At 44.0% G+C, this 8,470-nt stretch overlaps 1 protein-coding gene across 3 annotated transcripts in view; it reads left to right on the top strand.

The window, feature by feature from the left end:
- The first annotated feature begins 234 nt into the window (after window positions 1-234).
- Cdc42se2 (CDC42 small effector 2) overlaps window positions 235-8,470 on the top strand; it is a 65,398-nt gene continuing 57,162 nt past the window's right edge. For 2 of the 3 annotated variants that reach the window (XM_055602821.1, XM_055602822.1), the window contains exon 1: window positions 236-377. The gene's annotated coding sequence lies outside the window, so the exon portion shown is untranslated. Of the gene's footprint in view, window positions 378-8,470 lie in introns of all 3 variants that reach the window. The other variant, XM_055602824.1, reaches the window with a different exon arrangement.

The raw sequence follows: 8,470 nt of genomic DNA, 5'->3' as shown, positions 1-8,470 counted from the left end.
GCGCCCACACTCGCTCTGGCGCGACCACGGCGGGATCCGGATAAGAAGGTGCCGGGGTTTCTATCTTCCCCACCGCCCATCTAGCGTTCACTCTGCGCGCCCTGGCCGTCCCCTGGGTCTCACCACGCCCTCACTGGGCGGGGCTTCGCGGCGGCCCGCCCGCTTACTGGGGGGAAAAGGGCGTGTCCGTATGGCGGGGGCGTGTCCGCGCAACCGCACACACCACTTGTGGCTCCGCCCCTGCGCGCCAGAGCCTCGGCGGGAGGGCGGAGCCCGGAGAGGGGAGCGCAGCTGCGGGCGTGTGGAGACCCCCAGAAGCGGCGGAGTCGGCGCTCGGAGCCGCGCGGCTGCAGCGGGCAGTCCAGACAAAGGCGACGGTGAGTGTGGGGAGGGCCTCACGGTAGCCCCGCGGCCCGAGGCGCCAAGTGCAGAGCCGCTGCCCGGAAGGTTGAGGGCGAGCGCGGCCCGGGCCTCGCCGCGCTGCGGACTCGGGCTGCGGCTGAGAGACTAAGGCTGCGGCGGCTCCATTTTCCCGGTCTGGGCGAGGTCCTCACGCGAGGACCGGCGAGCGGTGCTCTTCCTTCTCTGTGAGGCCGGCTTCCACCGTAGCCTGCACCTTCCCGACGTGGGAGGCGCTACGGAGCCCTCCCCCGGCCGCAGCCCCGCCGGTCTGGACCGGCGTAGAGCGGCCGGGCTCCCGGACCCCCGGCTCCCGCCCGGCCTGCCGGGACCCCGGGAGAGGAAGCCGGGCCGCTGCCTCGCAGTCGCCCCGGAGACTCTTACAGGTTGTTGCATTGGGAGCTCGCAGCCAGGGTGGTGAGCCTTACTAACGGGTGTGGTAGGTAGCGGCTCGCTGACGTCGCGTTTCGAGCTGAGGAGCAGTCGTTTGCCGGCTGATTTCGCGCAACCCCGGGAATTCCTCTTCTGCAACAGTGATTGCTGCTGATAAGCTTTCCTAGAGGAAGTTTGGTGATGATGTGGAGAGGGCAGAATTGAAAACGTTTGGGGCCTGGGAGTCCAGCTCAGTGGTAGAGAACTTGATTTGCATGTAGGAGGCCCTGAGTGGTTCAATCCCCAGCACTCCCGCCCGCCACAAAGAAAAAAGAACATTAAATGCTTTATTAAAGGGCCTACCGCATCATACATGCTCAGTAAAATACTGGTGCAATGAATGACTCTCAAAATACCACACAAAGCTGTTTGTACTAGCACGATTAGGCACATACCCTCTTGACTCAGATGGACTATTGGAGAGAACGCCTGGCATATTTCTGCCCCCGCCCAGTGTAAACTATTGATAACTATTCATCATCGCCAGCTTTGCATACAGTACGCTTGAGAGGTGGAATTTTGAGGGAAGTTGGTTACAGTTTTCTGTTTCATGGGCTTTATTTTTCATCTTCTTGGAAAATAACGGAGATTCTAAAGGTGTTTGGGGTGACTTTCGAAGCCTATCTTTTTTACTTAGTGGGAGTAAAGAAGTGTAATTGCTTTTGAGGGATTGTGGCATGGCCTCAAATCTTTATGAGCCAGGGAGAGCTTTGAACTTTAAGGGAGAGGACCTAATGTCCTCGCCCTGGTGGTTAAACATCCCCCGTTTACTCAACATACTCATTAAACATATATTAAGGGCAGAGACTGATGTTGGATGCTGTTTGTGGAAGAGAACACAGCCCCAAATTACTTCTCTGGTAAGCTTGAGCATGAAGTTTCTTCTGTGGTATCCCTGTAGGACTGCCTCAAACCCCCAGGGCCACTTCATTTGGAAAAGATGGCTGCTGAACTTCAGGCAGTGTTCATTCATAGCATTTTACTTAAAAGTTAATAAGTAACTCTTAAGGCTAAGATTATTGGGTTATGGTTTCATTTTCAGCTTAATAGAATCCGTGTAGGTTTTAAAGTGACAGGAAGAATGGTTTCAACAAGGTGGTGTTTTTATTCTCCCCTCAACTAGATTTTGATGCAGTGTTTTTATTGATAGTGTGATTCCAGATCTGTTTCAGTAAGAATCTTTGAAATAACATTTTCTACATTAAAAATCCCTGTTCTGTGGTTAGACCAGTACCTACTGCTCTTCTAAAGGATTGGAGTTAAGTTCCCAACACCCACACCCAGTGGCTCACAACTGCCTGTGACGGGGATATGATGCCCTCTTCTGGTTTTCATGGAGGACTGGAATATAAATTACACACACACAGCAATAATTACAAAACAGTAATTAAAAAAAAAATCCCCCCAAATAGGCTGGAAATGTGGGTCAGTTGTTACGAAGCCCCTCGTTCATTCACCAGCACCACAAACTGGTATGATAGTATGAGCCTTAATGCCAGCATCTGTGACAGTGAGGGTGGAAGGATTATGATTTTAAGGCTGTCTTTGGCCCATATAACAAATTTGAGGCCAGCTTGAGCTTTGTGAGACTAAAAAACAAAACAAAACACCCACGACAAGATAAATTAGTAGCCTTCGTTTTTGTTTTGGATATTTTAGCCATTTTGTTTTATTTCATTTTTGACAGAGCTGGGGATGTGGCTAATGGCAGTACACTTACGTAGCGTGCATGTACCAGGCTCTGGGTTCCATCTTCAGTACCGCAAAAGAAAGGAGTTGGGTAGAAAGAAAGAAATACCTTAAATAAAATACTTGTTCACCAGTTTTGGCTCCTTGTTTATCACTAAAAAAAAATACACTATTGACTAAATAGTGTTGACAAGAGAAGAATTATTAGTGATAATATGTGGTGCTGTTTGAACTTCCGTGCTGATATTACAACTATGGTAAAACTGCGTATCGAAATGAGGGTGTAGGCTAGGCCCAGTTGTGTATGCCTTTAAGTGCAGCATTTGGGAGGCAGGAGGCAGGTGGATCTCTTAAGTTGAAGACCAGCCTGGTTTACATATCTAGATTCAGGCCAGCCAGAGCCACAGAATGAAATCCTGTCTCAACAGGGGGGAAGAAAAAGGATGTATTCTGAGGAAATACCTTAGTTGCTAGTTTGTTGAGCATGCGTGAGGCCTGAGCTTGTGCCCCAGAGCAGCATAAATCAGGGTGCATACCTGTAATCCTCCCACCAAGCGAGGTGGAGGTAGAAGTAGGAGAATCAGAAGTTAAAGGTTATCCAGTCCAGCCTAAGCTACATGAGACTATTTCAGAACAAAACCAACCAACAAAAATAGCCCCTTCAAATGACAAAAAATATTCCCCCTCCTCAACCCCCCCCAGCAAACAGTGAAGACTTATGGTATAGCTTGGTTGATGAGAGTGGTTTCCTAGCATGCATGAAGGGCTTTGATCCCTCTGCACTGTGTAGAACAAGGGGTTGTGGTGTACTGCAGCATTGCCTCAGGAAGGGGTGGAGAGTAGTCTTGCATTTAGTATGAACATAAAGTTCCTGTTGTCTTTTGTTGTTGATGTTTTTGGGTGAGAATGAACCAGGGCCTCATATGTTTCACATCAGTTGCAGCCATACCCCATTTTCATTTTACATTTATATTTTCATGTATGGCTTAAAAATAGTGAAATTATGTGTCACATTACGGCTTTCTGGTCAACAGCATTGACTTTTTTATGGCTGTTCTAGCAATAATAGGGGAAGAGTACATTTGATAGAATGTTCTGATTTTAGATGTGTAGAGATTCAATTTTCAGTATTTTTTTTTCAAGGAATAATACAAGTAACCCCCCCCCCCCCTTTTAGTGATGGGGAATCATATCATGATAGTTTTTTTCTCTTTGTTAAAAATATTTTTAAAAAATTATTTATGTATTGAGTGTTCTATCTGCGTATACTCCTGCATGCCAGAGTTATTCAATCCCATTTTAGATGGGTGTGAACCACCATGTGGTTGTTAGGAAGTAAACTCAGGACCTCTGGATGAGCAGCCAGTGAGTGCTCTTAGCTGCTGAGCTGTCTCTCCATATTTCTTTAAAGTTTTTTTTTTTTTTTTTTTTTTTAATTTCATTTTAGGTGTAAGAATGTTTTGCCAGCTGCCTGTGGTGCTGCATGCCTATAGTCTCATCACTTGGAGAGGCAGAGGCAGAGGGAGGTGGATCTCTGTAGTTCGAGGCCAGCCTGGTCTACAAAGTGAGTTCAGGACAGCCAAGGCTCTACAGAGAAATCCTGTCCCCTTAATTAAACAAAAACAAAAACAATTTCTGTTTTTATTTTTAATTATGTGTATTTATGTGTCTGGGTGTGGGTATGTGCACATCAGTGAAAGTGCATGCTTGTAGAGGTCACAGGAGGGAATGGAATCCCCTAGAGCTACAGATAGTTGTGAACCACCAGATGTGGGTACTAGGGGCCAAACTTGGTTCCTTTGCAAAAGCAGTATGTGCTCTTAACAGCTGAGGCATCTCTCCAGCCCTGACAGTTCTTTAAATGTTACATTTCTTGTAGGAAGAGTTATGTGAGGATACACACCACATAGGCTCAGTCTGTAGAATGCAGTAGTGTCTGGGTTTGCGTAAAGTATACTCATACATATACACAGTCATATGGTGTGGAAACACCTAATGATACATTTTGCCGAATCTCTCCATCATTGAGTGTTGTTTGAAGTTGAAATTTTAATGTTCTGTAAAGTGCATTTCCATTATTACAAGGTAATGAAGATTCACCACTGTTTTTACAGTTAGCTTTTGAATTTAGTTGGCCCTTGTGACTGCAGTATTTTATCATTGCATAGACTATGTCACAATTCAAATAGGACTTCCCAAGTTTAGACACTGGCTGTTAGTTTTCCCTCCCTCCCTCCCTCCCTCCCTCCCACCCTCCCTCCCTCCCTCCCTCCCCCTCTTCCTTCCTTTTTTTTTTTTTGTTTTTGAGACAGGGGTTTCTCTCTGTTTTAGCCTTGGCTGTCCTAGAACTCACTCTGTAGAGCAGGATGGCCTCAAACTCATAGAGCTCTGCCTGCCTCTGCCTCCTAAGTGGTGGGATTAAAGGCGTGCACCACCACTGCCTCACTCTTTTCTTTCAAGACAGGGTTTTTCTGTATGGCAGCTCTGGCTGTCCTGGAATTTGCTTTGTAAAACCAGACTGTCCTGGAACTTACCAACTCACCAACCACCTGCCTCTGCCTCTTGAGTGCAGAGGTAAAAGCATGTGCCACCTTATTCATTTGTTTGTTTGTTTATTTATTTATTTATTCATTCTGTTAGCTTTTAAAATGACTATTCTTAGAAGTAACAAAAGAAGTAATGAGTACCTGAAAACAGAATTTTCTGATTTTAAACTTCCTGGTTGTTTACTTTTTTTATTGTAGTTGTTCTTAGGACCAATAAAAAGAAGTAAGCCCTAGATTTTAGTGGTAGAGAGTTGTGATAGTTTTAGAATATTGTACCATGACAGCCTAGTATTATGAGAAACCTTAGGGTAAATGATTACAGAGCCAGTAAAGAACATTGAAGACAGGCTGTGATGATGTCTGATATAACATGCTTCCGGCTCAAGGATGGGTGCTCACCCTTGACGAGCTTGAGATCCACCAGAGTGTGGCCTACTCTAGTTCTCCATGGCTAATGGAAGGAAGGCTCTCTTTTGGTTATATAACAACCCCCTACAGAGATCTGAACCCAGTGATTGTTACTCAACAGATTTTTTTTCTGGATGCTTTTGAGCCTGAGGCCAAGAGTTCCAGGTGGACAGTCACCGGCGGCTGGTAGTTAGATCACTGTGGCTGGAACAGCAGCTTCTTGAGGAGGAAGGTGTCCTTGTGACGAACACTATTTGCATTTCTTCTGTAGATGTGAGCAGTGGTCAAAAAGAGAAGGTCATGAGGTCACTGGATAAATGGATGAACTGTGCTGTCTGAATGTGTCTGTGTGCTTGTATGTACGTGTGTGCATGCATGTGTATGTGAGACAACAGAGAGAAGAGGGAGGAAAGGCAGATGGAGAAGGTAGTAGATAAACAGGAGCTAAAAATTTCTCGTAGTTATTAAATATAGATGTGTCTTGTGCTGGAGAGATAGTTCAGCAGCACTTGCTCTTCCAGAGGACCCTGGTTTGATTCCCAGCATCCACATGGCAGCTAGCAACTGTCTGTAACTCCAGTTCCAGGGGAATCAGACACTCCACCTTCTTCGGGTGTCTGAAGGTACTGCACACACACAGTACACAGACATCCATGCAGGCAAAATACCCATATACGTGAAAAAAAAAAAAAACAAGTAAGTTTAAAAAAAAAAAAACAGTAAATATAGGTGTGGCTGATGGAGAATTACTCGATGGGTAGAGAGTTTCTGTTTGGCAGATGAAAAGTTCACAGTGTAAGTGCATGACATAACTCCCAGTGCACTGAAAATGGTTAAGATGCTAGCTATGTATTTTACCTCAGTGAAAAATTAAAGTGCAGAAATGTTTGTATATAAATACTTCAAACTTGTTGACAATAGCATTGAGACGTGATAAGATAACTTTGGTAAGAAAATAAGAATTCATAATTTTTGGTATATTTAAAAGTTCTGTATGTTTCCAAAGGATTATCTTAACTTGGAGTTTTTATTTGAGGCTAAGTCAAGCCAGGATGATCTTATTTATAACTTTTGGAATATTTGAAATATTGAAATGTTGGTAGAGTTTTTTTTTTCTTTTTTTTTTTTTTTTAATAATTGGTTCTTTGAGAATTCTGTACAATTGAGTTTTGACCTTATTTACCCGTTCTTCAACACTCATGCCCACTCCCCAACTCAACTCTGTGTCCTCTTTTTTTTCTCCCCACCCATCAGGTCTAATTTGGGTTGTCCATATATTCATGGGGGTATGACCTGCTGGAGTGTGATATCTGACCAGCATCAACACTCTTAGGAAAAATTGACTCCCCTTTCTCAGAAGCTATCACTTACAATAGCACCTCTTCTAGGGGTGGGCCTTCGTGTTCACCTCCCCTCTGCATCCTGGGATTTGGACTAGCTTGACTTTGAATGGGGATTAATGTATGCTGTGATAACTGCTGTGAGTTCATGTGTGCAGCTGCCCACTTGTGTCTGGGGGACACTGTTTCCTTGTGTTCACCTACCACCTCTGACTCTTAGTCATTCTACTCTTTCTTCCGAAATGATCCCTGAGTTTTGGGAGGCGAGGGTACAATATAGATGTTTCCTTTAGGGCTGAGCGTTTTGTAGGCTCTTACTCCCTGTACCTTGGTCACTTGTGGGTCACCGTCATCAGAAATGCTCTGAGAGTTGAGAGATGAATTAATATATAGGCATAACAGTATGTAGCTAAGAGTCAGTTTAATACTTTGTCCATGTAGCAGAATAATAGCAGTAGGTTCTCCCCTAGGGCCTATGAGAAGCCATAGGTTCTTAGCCCAACAATGGTGCCACGTATATGTTTCATTTTATGTAGTGGGACTTATATCTAGTTAGAAAGTGCTTTAGTTACTCCCATGATGTTTATGCCATTATTGTACCAGTGAACATGGCTTGCCAGAATTGCTATTTTAATTTTCAAGGTTCACAGCTGGTGAGATTGATGATTACTTTCTCCTCCAATAGCATGTACAGCACCTTCTGTCATGATGAAAGCTAGCCAAGTAGTGATGAGACTTCCAGATTAGTACCTGCTTAATATCTCCATGTTCCATGACCCAAGTGCATAGCGTCATCAACAGTAGGGGCTTAACATCATTCTGGAGGGTAACCAGTAGCATTGGCAATAGCCTGTAGTGTTTACGGGCTTATGGGACCTTACTTACCAAAAGAGTTCATTTCTAGTGCTGGGTTCTTTGTTAGTTTGTGGTATTTAATTGGGGTATTGCTGTCCTGTTTTAGGTAACTCCATTTTAGTGCTCTCTCGCTCTCTCTCTCTTTGTGTATGTATGTATGTTATGTATTAGGATGTTTCTACAGTAATAGGTAGGCTTCCATATGACTTTTTTAATTTTGTGTTTATTGGTGTTTTGCCTGCATGTATGTCTATGTGAGGGTGGAGTTAGAGACAGTTGTGAGCTGGTATGTGGGTGCTGGGAATTGAACCCAGGCCCTCTACAAGGGAGCAACTAGCGCTCTAAACTGCCAAGAATTTTGTTAGCCCTCTTGGAAGATTTTAAAAACAATTGAAAATACATATTTTTGATTTCTTGTACATTGATTTATTCACTTATTTTTGGAGACAGGTAGCTGAGGATGACCTTGAATTCCTGGTCCTCCCTAATAGAGGTTAATTGAAACAACTGGTGTGCTGTCCCACACAAAGGGGATTTCTGAACTGAAATGTCCAATTTCAGTAATAAGCAATCTTTGCCTGAAACCATAGTACTTAAAAATATATGTAGTTAAAAGTGGATTATAGTAGAAAACCTTTTTTTTCCGAGAGACTGCCACATGAATTTACATTAAATCTGATTTTTTTTTTAAAAACAGGGATTGCATAAACCCCGAGCAGTTTTTGTTTACTGAGCTAGAAATTTATGCTATGATTTCTTCTTCTTCTTCTTCTTCTTCTTCTTCTTCTTCTTCTTCTTCTT

This window comes from Psammomys obesus, unplaced genomic scaffold (genome assembly GCF_907164565.1).
Source record: "Psammomys obesus unplaced genomic scaffold, mPsaObe1.curated_primary_1811, whole genome shotgun sequence".
NCBI classification, from domain to species: Eukaryota; Metazoa; Chordata; class Mammalia; order Rodentia; family Muridae; genus Psammomys; species Psammomys obesus.
The sequence above is the reverse complement of the archived record's forward strand: the minus strand, read 5'-3'. Positions and strand labels throughout refer to the sequence as shown.